Source organism: Oreochromis niloticus, linkage group LG3, assembly GCF_001858045.2.
Source record: "Oreochromis niloticus isolate F11D_XX linkage group LG3, O_niloticus_UMD_NMBU, whole genome shotgun sequence".
Classification (NCBI taxonomy): Eukaryota; Metazoa; Chordata; class Actinopteri; order Cichliformes; family Cichlidae; genus Oreochromis; species Oreochromis niloticus.
The window spans coordinates 35,809,967-35,824,385 of NC_031967.2; the positions used below are offsets into that span (position 1 = coordinate 35,809,967).

A 14,419-nucleotide genomic window follows, 5' to 3' on the forward strand; every position below is an offset into this window, starting at 1 on the left:
ATGGTCTCATAAGTGTGGAGTCGGTGGGTAAGGCAATTGAACTGGTCAAAGAAGCCCAAGCTGTGTGTGCTAAAGGAAAGCTGCACCTTCACAAATTTCTCTCCAACAGCCGAGAGGTCCTTGACTCCGTTGATGTTGCAGAGCGTGCTACAGAGGTAAAGAATGTTGACCTTAATCACGATGATTTACCAGTCCAAAGAGTGCTAGGTATAAGATGGAACGTCGAAAATGATAGCTTCTCCTTCAAGGTGTCGCTTGAGGAGAAACCAGCAACGCGTCGAGGGATTCTCTCAATTGTGGCCTCCTTGTATGACCCTTTAGGGTTTCTAGCCCCAGTCATTCTTGAAGGAAAAAGAGTGCTGCAAGAGATGTGTCAGAGAGGCACAGGGTGGGATGAGCCACTACCCAAGGACCTGAAGTTAAGGTGGGAGACTTGGATGAAGGATTTGGAGAACCTGGAAAGAATTGAAATTCCAAGATGCTTCATACCTGACAGCCTTGGTGAGATTCAGAGAGCCGAGCTTCATCATTTCTCTGATGCAAGCAGTCAAGGGTATGGCCAGTGCTCTTACATCAGAGTGGTAAGCAGAGAAAGGATATGCTGCTCCTTGGTCATGGGCAAGGCAAGGGTTGCACCAACCAAAATAGTTACCATACCGAGACTTGAGTTAACTGCTGCAGTAACCTCGGCAGCTGTGAGTAGCATGTTAAGGGAGGAGCTGGAGCTCAAGATTGACGACGAATATTTCTGGACAGACTCAAAGGTCGTGCTTGGTTACATTAATAATGAAGCAAGAAGGTTCCATGTGTTCGTGGCAAACCGCGTTCAGAGAATTCGAGAAACCACCGATGCACGGAAATGGTATTATGTTGACACAGGAGAAAACCCTGCTGATCATGCCTCTAGAGGCCTCAAAGTAGCTGACCTCATCAAGTCAAATTGGTTCTCTGGTCCCAGCTTTCTATGGGAAAGAGAGATAGCCACAAAACAGGCTACTTCAGATTTGCTGGTGGGAGACCCAGAGGTGAGGAATACTCAGGTGTTGAAGGTTGATGTAGCAAGGCAGTTTGATATCCAGAAGCATCTGCTGCGGTTCTCAAGATGGACTACAGCTGTCAACGTCATTGCTCGTATCCAGCGGCTGGCAAAGAGGATCAGGACCGCTGAGCCTTTAAACGTGGAAGAGAGAAAACAAGCTGCACAGACTCTCGTCAAGCTGGCACAACAAGATGCCTTTCAAGAGGAGTTAAACACACTCAGCCAGAAACCAGGAAGGCTGCCTTGCAACCACCAACTCTTTCAGCTTGACCCATACCTCCAAGATGGCATAATGAGAGTAGGAGGAAGGTTGAGGAAGGCATCTGTGCCTCTCGAGTTAAGACACCCAGTGATCCTTCCTAAGGATGGTGCTGTTACAAACCTCATCATTGCACACCATCATAGCAAGATACAACACCAAGGGAGAGGACAAACCCTCAATGCACTGAGAGCCAGTGGTTACTGGATTGCTGGTGGAAGTAAGGCTGTAGCCCAATACATCAGGCAGTGCGTACAGTGCAGGAGAGCCCGCGCACCACCAGAGGAGCAACGGATGGCAGATCTACCTAGTGACCGTGTTGATCCCACACCACCATTCACTTATTGTGGTATGGACTGCTTTGGTCCTTTTCACACCAAACAAGGTCGCAAAGATCAAAAACGGTACGGCCTCCTCTTCACATGTTTTTGCTCAAGGGCAGTGCATATAGAGATGTTGGAGGATTTGACGACTGACGCGTTCATCAATGCTTTGCGCTGCTTCATTGCCCTTCGTGGAGCTGTTAGTTCCCTGATCGGACCTAATGTGCCTAACTTCATGGGGGCAAGAAACGAGATGGCAAAAGCTCTGAAAGAACTTGATAAGGAAAGAGTGACTGCATACCTAGCAGAAAATCAGTGCGACTTCCAGATGAATACGCCCCACTCTAGTCATGCTGGAGGTGCATGGGAGCGTCAAATCCGGACAGTGAGAAGCGTACTGAGCACGGTCCTTGCCTGCAGTGTGGGAAGGTTGGATGATGCCTCATTGAGGACATTCCTTTATGAAGCTATGTGCATCGTGAATAACCGCCCACTCACTGTTGATAACATCAACGACCCCAAAGCTTGGAGCCACTCACACCAAACCACTTGATCACCATGAAATCCTCAATCCCACTTCCACCTCCGGGTAAATTTGTCAAGGAGGACCTGTATGCTAAGAAACGGTGGAGAAGGGTCCAGTATCTGACTGAGCAATTTTGGCACAGATGGAGAAAGGAATACCTGGCCAATATTGCTCTGAGACAGCGATGGCATACACCAAGACGTAATGTGGAGGTGGGTGACATTGTGATTCTCAAAGAGGAAGATGTTCCTCGTAATGAATGGAAACTCGCTAGGGTTGTGGAAGCACATGAGGATGATGATGGACTTGTTCGGAAGGTGACAATCCAGACTGGTGATCGGAGGTTAGGAAAAGGAGGCGAACGCCTCGTCCAACCCTCCATCATTCAAAGACCCATTCAGAAATTAGTGGTCCTGGTAAAAAACAGCTAAAATTGGGAAAAATGTCATTGATTGATTACATTTTCCTTCCAAAATAGAACTTGTTGTTATGCTGTAGTTCATGCACATGTTATGGAGATGTAAATTCTACTGTTCAAATTGTTGAATTCATTGTTGAGAAAAGAATATTGTTTATGTCAATGCAAGAGTGTTTAAAAACAACAACATGGTGCTTGAGAATTACCATTGATTTAATGAACAATGCAAGTGTATTTACATTCACAATTGTAATAATCAAAGGTAATTGGTGGGAGTGTAGCTGACGCTGAAATGTTTGTGTTGGTTGCCATGACAACACCAGTAGCGCATCTGAGATCGTTATGTTGTTTTCTCGTTGTTTTCTTTATTTGGTATTGATGTTTGTGTACATTTGCAGTAGGAAAAAGATAACCTGTGAATCCAGTGATACACCTTTCTTATAAGAAATGTTTCTGATAAAATTATTGTGAAGTAGTCACTTCCTGTGAGTCGCGGGAACTGGAAGTTGTGCGCGGGAGAGACAAGACAGAGCGGTAACACGGCGGACTTTTCGGAATATACATCTTTTCTACTGCTGGTTTATGAGGTGTACACGGTAAAAAGCATTACGCTGTTATTTGTTTAACACTTGTGCACTTTGTGAAAAGAAATATGTCGCTGAGATGAATATATGTGCTATTGATATTATTTTACTTGTTTCTAGTTTTCACGGTGCTCCATGATTGTGAGCGGAATAAAAGTATTGTGGACATCAGTACGAAGCGTGGATTCTTTTGACCAGAGTAGATACAAGGAGTATACAAAGTATTTTTGAATAATGTGTCCTAACCATGCATCAAACGGTTGTTAAAAAATAACACAGGTGGGCCCCGGTAGCAGATCACTCAGACACGCTTGGTAGTAGTGAAACAGATTTATTTAGAGTGAAAAACACAAAAACAATAAGGGGGCGAGGGAGCACGCGCACGGAGACACTCGAGCGTTAGTAAACGGGGAAAGGTGAGAGACTTCAATAGTGGACATCGGTTGCACACAGATGTTTTACTTTGGCAGCAACTTAAACAACTGAGTCAAATTAACACTTAAATTCAAAACACATAAATCCAAGAAGGTGGTCAGTCTTCTTTTTTCAGTCTAAAAATTGGAGCGCTTACTTGTCACACATTTACTGAGGACTCGGACGGGGTGCGTGGACCTCGTGGCGGGGTAGGCGTGGGTCGATGATAGTGTAGGCGGGCAGGATGACTGACATCCAAAGGAGACAAACGAAGGAAGCACGGTAAGGAAGACTGGGGAGCGTGGAAGTGATCCTCAGGTTGTGGACGGCTGGGGTGACAGCGAAGCAAGGTGACAGGAAAACAGGCGAGAAGGAATCCCAAAAAGAGTTTGATTACTGGAGGATTTCCACACGAACCACGACTGACTCATTACCACTGGCTCAGACAATACTCTGACAACAGACGTCTACCACTCCGCTATTTAACAAGTGTGTAGGGAAATCCCGAAAGTCACAGCCTCGCCCGCCTGCTACATAACGGGGAACCACAGCAAAACACGCGTGAAACAGATGTAACAACAGACAGATGTAGGGACCGGATGCTTTAAATGTAAAGTGATTATTTTGAAATATTGTCAAACGCTGTTACAGATTGTTCAGTCAATAAAGATGACGTTTATACGGTGTTTAGACCGTGTTTGATTGAGTGTGTTGGACAGCTGTAATTATGAATTTTAGGGGAATCTTATGAAACGGTCTTGAGACGTGTGCAAATTTGAAAGGGTGGGCAGGGCTTTTCGGCTGAACTAACGAGGAAGTCCTGAAAGTTTTTTCTCGTTGAAAAGAGCCATGTGCAGCTTGACATAAAGTCTGAGCTCTGGATGAGCAGAAATGTGGATTCTACCGCAGAACGTTTGAGAGAACGATCAAAGTTTGGGTTTCTTTTTGTTGAGCCTGCGCTGCTTCTGCGTCCGAGTCGGGAAACAAAGACACGGCAGTAAGTACATTTGTGCAGAGGCCTGCTGCATCATACAGTGTTATGAAATCTCCCGATTTTCCTGACATCTGTATGCTTTAAATGAAATATTATAACAACAGTGGCCTGAAATTGAAACCCACGAAAACATCGCCACGACTAAATGAAAAAACGTCGTTTGCATTTCTCCACCTTGCACTCATTTGCATTTGCATCGCCTAAATTATTTTCTGCTCCTTCCATGTGTTGCTTGCCTGTGTTCCTGCCAGATGTCCAGAAAGGATAAAAAACAACAACAAAAAACGTGTCAGAATAAATGTATTAGATAACAGCTGATAATCTAAGCTGCACTATATAATAAAATACTTGATTGTCTACTGCAGCTGTGATATGAGTTATTTAATAAATGTTGTAAATAATGATGTAGTTAAATGTTCTCGTTCTGCGGTTTCACTCTTTAGGGCTCAATGAAGAATGCCAGGCTGCACAGCTCTCTTCCTCTCAGCATTAACAGTGACTCTCTTCTGTGCTGTAGTCGGTGAGTAGCTGCTAATGTTTCTGTTTCTAATGCTTACACATTCTAAAATAAATGTGTAAGCTAAAAAAAATGTCAGTTTCAATTAATTTTTCTGAGTTACGACAATTTATTTCAAAATTATATTGAACCCCCAAACTATATAAAGTTAAGGGAATTTTGTCTCTACAATCAAAAGTCATTCTAATGAACCCTTACTTGCTTTTGAGTAAACACCTTAAAATGTTTTTAAGTTAACCAATTATTATGTTCCTTAACAATTTTTTTTTCTACATTATTTAAAAGTATTTAATTTGTTATGCAATTAATTACAGTAATTACAAAAGTTTTAAATTAATCATTTAAAAAATTTAACTTGCTGATTTTCTTCATCATCATTTATTTGAGCTTTTTCTTGTTTTTGTATTTGTAATAGGTTATTAAATAAATTAAGCTTAAATAAATGAATTCAACATTGTCTAAGCAATTAAAGATTTTTTTTGTAACTGTAGATTTTTCAACACTTTATGTTTAAACATTGAAAATAAACTAGAAATGTTGTTTTCCCCAAAATGTATAAACACATTAGCCTTCAGTAAATCATTTGTGTCATCAAAGCAAATTTACACAATCAGCCTTTATGTATTTTAACACCACAGTAACAAATGTGTTGAATCTGTAAAATGTTAACACCACTTACAAAAAACATTTAGCAAATGGACTACTTTCAAGCAAGTGTTCAGTACATGTTAACTTTCTATGCACTCCGAACTTCTTAAAGTCTTGCATCTTTCTTTTATATAATGCAGTAAAAAAACGTTTAAAATCAATTTTACACATACAGGACTCAAAACAGTTTTCATAACCACACCATTAACAGTATTGTGCAGTGCATAACAGAGTTCATTTACTAACAAGGATTAGTAAATGAACTCTCGGCCCACTTAGATCACGAAGGCCGGGTCCTCAGGTGGACGCACCCTCTGAATTTTGACACCCCTGGCCTGTTTCCGGCTGGACAATAATAACGGTGACATTTAACTTATTTTATCCAATAAATAAACACTGTAAAATTCAAGTTTTTTGTATATATATGTATATGTATACCCCCAAAGCAGATGTTTGGTTAAGATAACTAACTCAAGTTATAATAATTAATTAGAAATATCCAGTTTGTTATTAAATTTGTTTCCCTATTCTACTTCTACTTCTTCTACTTCTACTTTGTCATGCAGACACTGAAATGATTAAGTGAAGCCCTAAATTCATTATTTACAATTTTTAAGGAGCCTTTTGCAATGCCCAACACCTATGCTGAACGGGCCACTGACATGCGTGTGATATGGGGTGATTATTGATTAATGTGTGACCTAAAGTGACTAAGACGGAGTCATGATGAAGGGTATGCAGTTCTGAATAAATGGGTTTTGAGACATGATTTAAAAGTGGTGAGAGAGTTTGTAGTCTGGAGATCTGGAAGTGCATTCCAAAGTCTTGGGGCAGAACAACATGAAGGCTTGTTTGAGGAAGCTTACAGTAATCTAAACGAGATGTGACAAGAACATTGACAAGAATGACGGTACTGTTTGGAGTGAGTGAAGGACGAAGGAGGTTAATATTACGAAGATGAAAATAGGAAGACCGAGTGATATTATTTATACTGTATGTGCTGTGAAGGAAAGAGTGCTGTCCAGGATGTCACCAGGACTCATAACAAATTTAAGTATTGCAGGAGCAAATCCACACTGTGATCAGTGTGGATTTGATTTTTGTTCAAGATGCTGAATTCCTGATGGTTCTCAGTCATCCAGGCCATGGTAATTTAAGGAGTTTGGAAAGAAAACCGAGTGGAGTCCTTTAAGTTTCATAAAGACACTGAGAAGTCAAATGTCTCCAAGAAACCTAAAGAAGCCCAGTCGCTTTTCTTCCCATTCATGTATTTGCTTCCGCTTATTCTTTTCAGGATCGCGGGCAGGGGGCACTGGTGCTGGCTTAGGGCCTCTCGCAGGGCTAACACATAGACAGGAGACAACCAATCACACTCACTCCTATGGGCAATTTAGTGTTTCCAATTAACCTGTCCCCACTAACTGCCTGTCTTTGGACTGTGAGAGGAAGCAGGAGTGGAATTGAACCCAGGCCATTCTTGCTGTGAGGCAACAGTGCTAACCACCATGCTACCCTGCTTCTCTTCCCAAGATCCTTAACTTACTTACACCAAACTCCATGAAAAAGTTCTCTTCCTTCTCTCCCAGGTTCAGTGGATGGGTACTTCGATTGTGCCATTTAAGAAAAAACTATAAGTATTCAAATAAGTATAAACTATGTAGGTGACTGCCAACAAATTGAATTTTGAAGCCAAAGTTTTAATAATTATCATACGTCAAGAAGCATGTCATTGATCTGCCCGATTCTCACTTCCCTTGATGAAACTACGTCCATCAGTTTTGGGGTCCAGTGGTCACGTTTAGCCATAAAAGTAGATTCAAGGCTTGCAGTGGTTATTTCCCCATGAAACTTCGACCATTTTTACAAAAAAATGCCAGGCTTCACAAATATTTTCTTTTCAAAGCACACATTGCTTATATAAAGTTTTAATGACAAGTAGAGTCACATAGTCTTTGCCAGGATCATACTACTAAAAGCTTATTAACAAATTCTCATATAGTCTGGCGGTTAGGCCTTCTGGTTTTCACCCAGGTGGCCTGGGTTTGACTCCTGGTATGGGAACTGTTTACATAATTTCGTTAGGGATTAATAAAGGATTCTGATATTATTAATATTGTCATATTAACATAGTATTTCCCAAAACACAACTATTCCAAGAAAAGTAATAGTGATAGATACTGGTCTTAAGATCAAGAGCAATACTTCAGTTAAGATTTATCACAAGCGTAACCGAAATAATTTACAATATAATGTATAGTGTTAGGCCAGTTTTATAAAGACAGAACGAGTGAGGCAAACAGACCAACTCTACAGGACCCCTTCTCACACACGTATTCACAGTTTAAAGGCTTCTAACTTTGGTAAAAAAAAAAAAAAAGTGATTGAAATTAGATAGCAAAATTTATAATATATGTATATAAGTCTTATCCATTCATATGCTAAAGTTCAAAATGGCTAAATGACATTGCTAAATAGTAGCATTACTTACATGTGGTAGTGCAATATTAGGTTGATGCAATTACCAAAATTATTAAGTCAACAGAACCCAACAGCTCAGAAGACTTATCTCAGTAATAAATTTGAGTTTTTCTCTTACAGCCATGCATTTAATCAAGTGGTGGTAACAGGTTTGATGGATTGTTTTTAGGGTGTGTACATGTACACATACAGACATGTACATATTTTAAACCTTTAAAAAAATGTATTTGGATTTCTTTTCTTTAGAGCAGTCTAAATTCTGAGCTTGTCAGTGTGCTTAATGAGTTTAAACGCCCAGTCTGAAGGCTTGATTTGTCCGGTATTTGCTTATATACTCATTTAGTTTTGAGAATTTTTTAATTACTCCTAGTGATTCTGTGTTGGTTTCTTTTTAACCCCTGCAGGTCAGACTAAATTCACTGTAAGTGCAGAACAGGAGGTCTACCGTGCAGAAGAAAACACTAATGTCACAATGATCTGGCTGCTCCATTTTGACACCAACAGGCCTCCTGACTCCCTGCTAATAGACCTAATGAATGTGATAAGGACGACACAGATTTTCTTCTATAACAGTGAGACTGACACTGAAGTGTACCCAGATGAGAACTACAGAGGGCGACTACATTGTGATCCACGGCTAGCCAGGAAAGGAAGGCTTGAATGTCTTTTAACTGATGTAAGGCTTAACGACACGGGGACATATGACTGTATGATTGTCCTTAACAGAGAAAGTAGCTACAAAACATGTGACCTCAATGTTAAAGGTAAGACGACATCACCAGCTCCTTTGTTGGTATCCAGCACAATAACAAAACAGGAAAGAAATATTTTGACCTGGATAATCAAGGGATACCCAATTAGTGTGTTTCTTACACTAAGGGACATTTTTCCAGCTTTATCACAGTAAAAAAAATAAATGAATAAAAAGAAAGAACAAATGTGTCATTTCAGGTTGGGGAAATTCACAAAGTGTATGTTAAAATATCTACATAGCCAACTTAATATTACTTAATACTTTAAAAGTATCCCCTTGAAAGAAACGGTAACTAAACCCCATGCTATATTATCAAAGTATAATATTAGAATTGTAATGAATGTACTCTGTTTCAATCTGTTTATGTAGGATACATGCAGTAAATTTTATAGAAAAAAAACAACATTTTTTCGTGCTACCTACATTGTAGAGAGTAACTTTACCTCCTAAACAGGAAAATTAGTATGGTCAGGGATTACAGTGGGATTCAGCAGGTGGGGAAACCCTAAGATCTGTGTAGTGTCTCAGAATGGGGAAAATAATCACAACTTACATAATTAATATGAGCTTCAGTAGGTTTTCTTAGTGTACATGATGTGTTCAGCTGACCTGCTGCTCTTTGCGGGTTTACACAACTGAATTCAACAAGTAAGCAGTTTCACAAGCCATCTTGGCTGATGCCCATACACTCACAATATATGGAGAGATGAACCAAATGCAGGACTCCAGGCTGGCTAAGAAGGTTTTATTACAGATACATGAGGAACAGGTAAGTGTACAGGGATGGGTTGGGTCCTGGCCTCCCTAACCCTAGGAGCAGGAACAGGCGTAGGAACTCCCTGGACACCAGCCCTCCCCACCCGAGGAACAGGTACGGGAAGGAGTGGACTGGGTCTCAGCTGCCCTCGCTATGGGAGCAGGCAATGGCTGGACACTAGTTTCCCCCACCTGAGGAACTGGCACGGGTCCGGGGACATGCTAAGCCCTAGCCCCTCTAGGAACCAGGACAGGGACTGGCTGTGCCGTAGCAACCATAAGCCAGGAAACTAAAGTAGTAGTAGTAGGTTGGGTCCGAACCACTTTGCGAGCAGAAACAGGCAGTGAGAGAGGTTCTGGCATGACCAAAGGAGGAGAGAAATGATCAGGTTCGAAGGCGTAAATGTCCTTCGTGAAAGCCTCAGAGGGCGGAACATTCTTTATGGATGTAGCTGGGTACTGAACAGGTGGCAGGCAGAAATGCAGGGTGCTGAGAGGCGGAAGAGTGAGCAGCCGAAGATTAGCAAATAATGCCCTCCGGTGCAGGCAGAGCAGCAGGTGGAGGAGCGCAGTGCCTTCAAGGACCCTCCCAGAGCCAGACAAGTCCCAAAGTTTCCAAAAAGGAAAGCGCTGACTGCTGCAGCTCGTATAGTTCAGAGTCCGCTGGGTCCATTCCGTGTTCGAGTCACAGGTCTCATCATTCTGTCACGTTTAGTGGGTGGAAAATGGAGAGAGGACCCAAATGCAGGGGCATTGAGGGGTTAAAAGAACTGGATAATGAGGAGGGTTGGAAACAGGTGAGAATACAGCTGGAATAAATCTAACTAGTGACCCTAATGACCCAGACAAAGTAGAACTAAACATAATGCACAAAGAGAAGAGGTTATCACAATAAAACTGGAAACATACACGGGAAACTAAACGGTGACAAAAGTCCAAATAGAAAAAAACAAGGTCAACCACTCAGGTACCCTGACAGATGTGCACATACATTTTTTTAATGCACGGCAGAACAAGAGCACAATGGTAAGGTGCAATCTCTATCAAAGAGAGAAACAACTGGAGATTACTGTACTAGCCAAGCTACTGCTGGCTCCAGTTTCACTGCTCTGAGATCAGTGATCAGTCTGCGCTTATTGTGGAAACAGGTAGCATTCGCAAGTACAGAAGCACTTTCATTTATCATCATAACTCATGAGTATGTATGATGTGAGAAACTGTTAATACCTTGTTTAGCACATCATTAATGAAAGCTTTGATGATGGAGAGGGTAACTCCTGCCATGTCTGGTTAAACGGCTTTATAGTTTCACTAGCCCCGCCCACTTAAGATCAAACTGGGCTGTACACTATATCGCCAAAAGTATTTGCTCATCTGCCTTCACGTGCATATAGACTTGAGTGACATCCCATTCTTAAACCACAGGGTTTAATATGATGTCAGTCCACCCTTTGCAGCTGTAACAGCTTCAACTCTTCTGGAAAGGCTTGCCACGAGGTTTAAGAGTGTTTATGGGAATTTTTGACTATTCTTCCAGAAGTACATTTGTGAGGTCAGACACTGATGTTGGATTTAAAAAAAATTAAATTCACATAATTTATGTGCAGCTAACAAATCTACAGTCACTGTGTGACGCCATTATGTCAACACGGACCCAATTCTCATAGAAATGTTTCCAGCACCTTGTTGAATCTATGCCAAGAAGAACTGAGGCAACTCTAAAGGCAAATGATGGTCCAACCTGGCAGCAAGATGTAATGAGTGCAGTGGCCAGTTTGTGGTTTTTGGAAATTGTTTTCACACACCAAGGAAACGGAAGAAAGGACTTGTGTTGTGTAATCCTAGTACATAGTCTTTCCCCCCTTATCCAAGACATCGTTTTTTTAAGCTACCAAACACTCCATTTTATTAACTAGCACCTAGGTTTTCTCAGAAGTTCATATTTATTGATCCTGTCACTCATGCTTGTTCACTGTCTTCCCAGCTGCCTTCAAGAAACCTGTTGCAGAGACATCAACACCAGTGAGGAGTGGGAGGAGCAGCCTATATGCAGTGCCAGCTTTGTTTATAGTGGCGATTTTTGTACTTTTTTGTAAATAACTGCTGTGTATTTATGTGAAGTAGCAGCCCATTACAGATCACTCCTGAGGTCACCTCTGACTGTAATGAGGCTGCTGACAGTTTTTTTTTTAAAGTACTGTCAAAATTCCTCAGAGCTGCACCACAGAGCAGTGCACACTTACATCATCCTTCACTCTCCCATATTTAACACAAACTTATGCACTTTTATTCCCTAGTTTGTTTGTTTTTTTCAATGATTTTTCCATTATTTTTACACCCTGACTTGCTGCATCCCATGTTGTTATGTTTAGACTAAAACATGTGGAAAAGAGAAGTTTAATCATCACTTTACCAAAAACACTATTTATCCCAAATCTGAAACATGTTTGTTCATCCTCGCTGGATTGTTATTCACACCACAATATTGTCATTATTCACACAATGTATTTATTTTTCATTGGTACACTGTGTGGTTAGCACAAATGCTAACCATAAACTGAAGGTAATAGGGTAAGCAGCTGCTTTGTTATAGTTCTTACAGTTTTAATGCTACCTCAACTTTAAAATTTACATTTTTGTACTGAAGGAGTTAAAAATATGCTGCTAATTAACTCTGGTGCTCATTGGAGCTCCTTCAGTTTACATAGAAGTGTTTTTGTATCAGCTTCTGTTTGGAAACCATCTTCTTCTATGGAGCAGTTTAGACTTTATAAAGGTTTATGTGCGGCTACGTTTTAAAGCTCCACATGGTCAAAATAGTTTGCTATTTGTCATTAATGCAAACTAGTGTTATGAAGTCCACCGATCAGTGTTTATCCATCATTGACCTTAAGAAGAATGCACTTTGCTCACAGCTGATGACAAAGACTTGATTGGAATCAGTAATTTGATGAATGTTTTTTTTTTCCTTGACATGTTTCTACCTCATATTATCCACTTTACATTGGTCCAGAGGAGTCGTCCATTACAGATTACCCTTTCAGTTAACCTCTTTCTGTAATGGAATGTTAATATTAACTGGGATTTCCTGTCCAGATTTTAATCATCCACCAGACACTGTAATGTCTGCTGGACGTTTTTTTCAAGTTGTTGGTGTGACCAGAGAGGTGCAATGAGTGAGATTAATTACTTAGTGGAATATGTTTTACCTCATGTTTTATCAAAGGGAGCTTCATTAATTCATAAGATTAACCAATAAGATGCTCTCTCACCTTATTTGTTTCTGTTATACTTTCTAATAACCTTTTTTTGGTCTCTGACTGGGGTGTTAGATTTTTCTGAGCATTTTGTTGAACCATAGTAAATCCCTCTGGTCTTAATTCCAGTGTTAGATCCTCGAGGTCTTTATTCCATCACCTCTTTGTAATCAACTGAATGAACACTCATTTAAAAAAAAAATGATGGCACATTGTTTTTCAGAAATTTCAGAGAAAAGCAGCAGAACAGCAGGAAAGTTTCACTGAGTTTCAGTGAAAGTTTCAGATTAATCTGTGGCATGTCTGCTTGAACTGTGGTGTCATGGTGTGTCCAGTTCCTTTTTTATAAACCTTCGAAACTGGACCATCATCATTAGCAGAGGTTGACAACGAGATCGACCTTCACACATACCTCAGCCTCAGTTATTTGTTTACCAGCAAAACTGGAGACAGGGTTTGAGAACGATGCACTAAATGGGAAAGGATCCACAATTTGTGGAGGTTTACTCAAACATATCTCAGCCTAAGCTGTCTTTATTAGTTTTGAAAAATAAAATACCTCAAACCTACTGAGAAAAAGCTGATCTGTCACCAACTGTATTGGGATGTGGAGATTGTGAGGGTGCACTGCAAAGTGGGTAGTCTCTGAGGGCACTGACTTTAGGAGTTTGTAGAAGGACAGTACATGATCAACTGTAAAACTGTACTAACAAAAACTGTATAAAAATAAAGAGACATGTCTAGATCTCCTTTTCAGGATGAGAAGTAACAGGAGTTCAAGTGAAACGATGCAACAGAAGACGGGTTATGTAATATTATTACTGGTATAACTGCTCTTATATTATTATATTAGATTATTATTATTATTATTATTATTATTATTATTATTATTATTATTATTATTATTATTATAACTATAATATTAGTAGTATTATTATAGTTTAATAGTCTGAATTGTTTTCAAATCTTTATAGAAAGGATAAACAACAGCCACCGGATGTTTTTGTCTTCTCACAGGAGCTGAAGAAGAAATACAGATTACATGACTGGAACAACGTTTAAACTGTTTTTGTGTAAAATTGAGTAATAGTGTCTCTATTACTGATGAATCCCAAATTCACTATGACCACAATCAATAATTTGTATTACATTTTTTTTTTTAGGCTCATTTGTTGTTTTCTGTGTTTTGCATAATATGAAACAAGATTCAGTCTTGTTCCAGATTTGTTTTCATTTTACACTGAAACTGAATAAGTTTTTATCCACTAAACAAGTGCCCATTCCTCAAAGAAAACACCTGTTTGTACCTATTTGACAGAGTTATACAGTTATGAATGTGTCTTTTTCAGTGGCTGTCTGTTTTTTTACAACAGATTATTCATTGCATTATGACTCAGAGCTGAGGCGTTAAGTACAGTGGCAATTTTCATTAATCATTTCTAAATCCAAACA

The 14,419-nt window shown here is 40.1% G+C and overlaps 1 non-coding gene across 1 annotated transcript; it reads left to right on the top strand.

Annotated features, from left to right (window-relative positions):
- The first annotated feature begins 4,226 nt into the window (after positions 1–4,226).
- LOC102077434 (uncharacterized) lies at positions 4,227–13,197 on the top strand. Its single transcript, XR_002059494.2, has 4 exons — positions 4,227–4,560; positions 5,001–5,077; positions 8,605–8,964; positions 11,695–13,197. It is a non-coding gene; the product is annotated as an uncharacterized LOC102077434 (transcript).
- Positions 13,198–14,419: the final 1,222 nt, after the last annotated feature.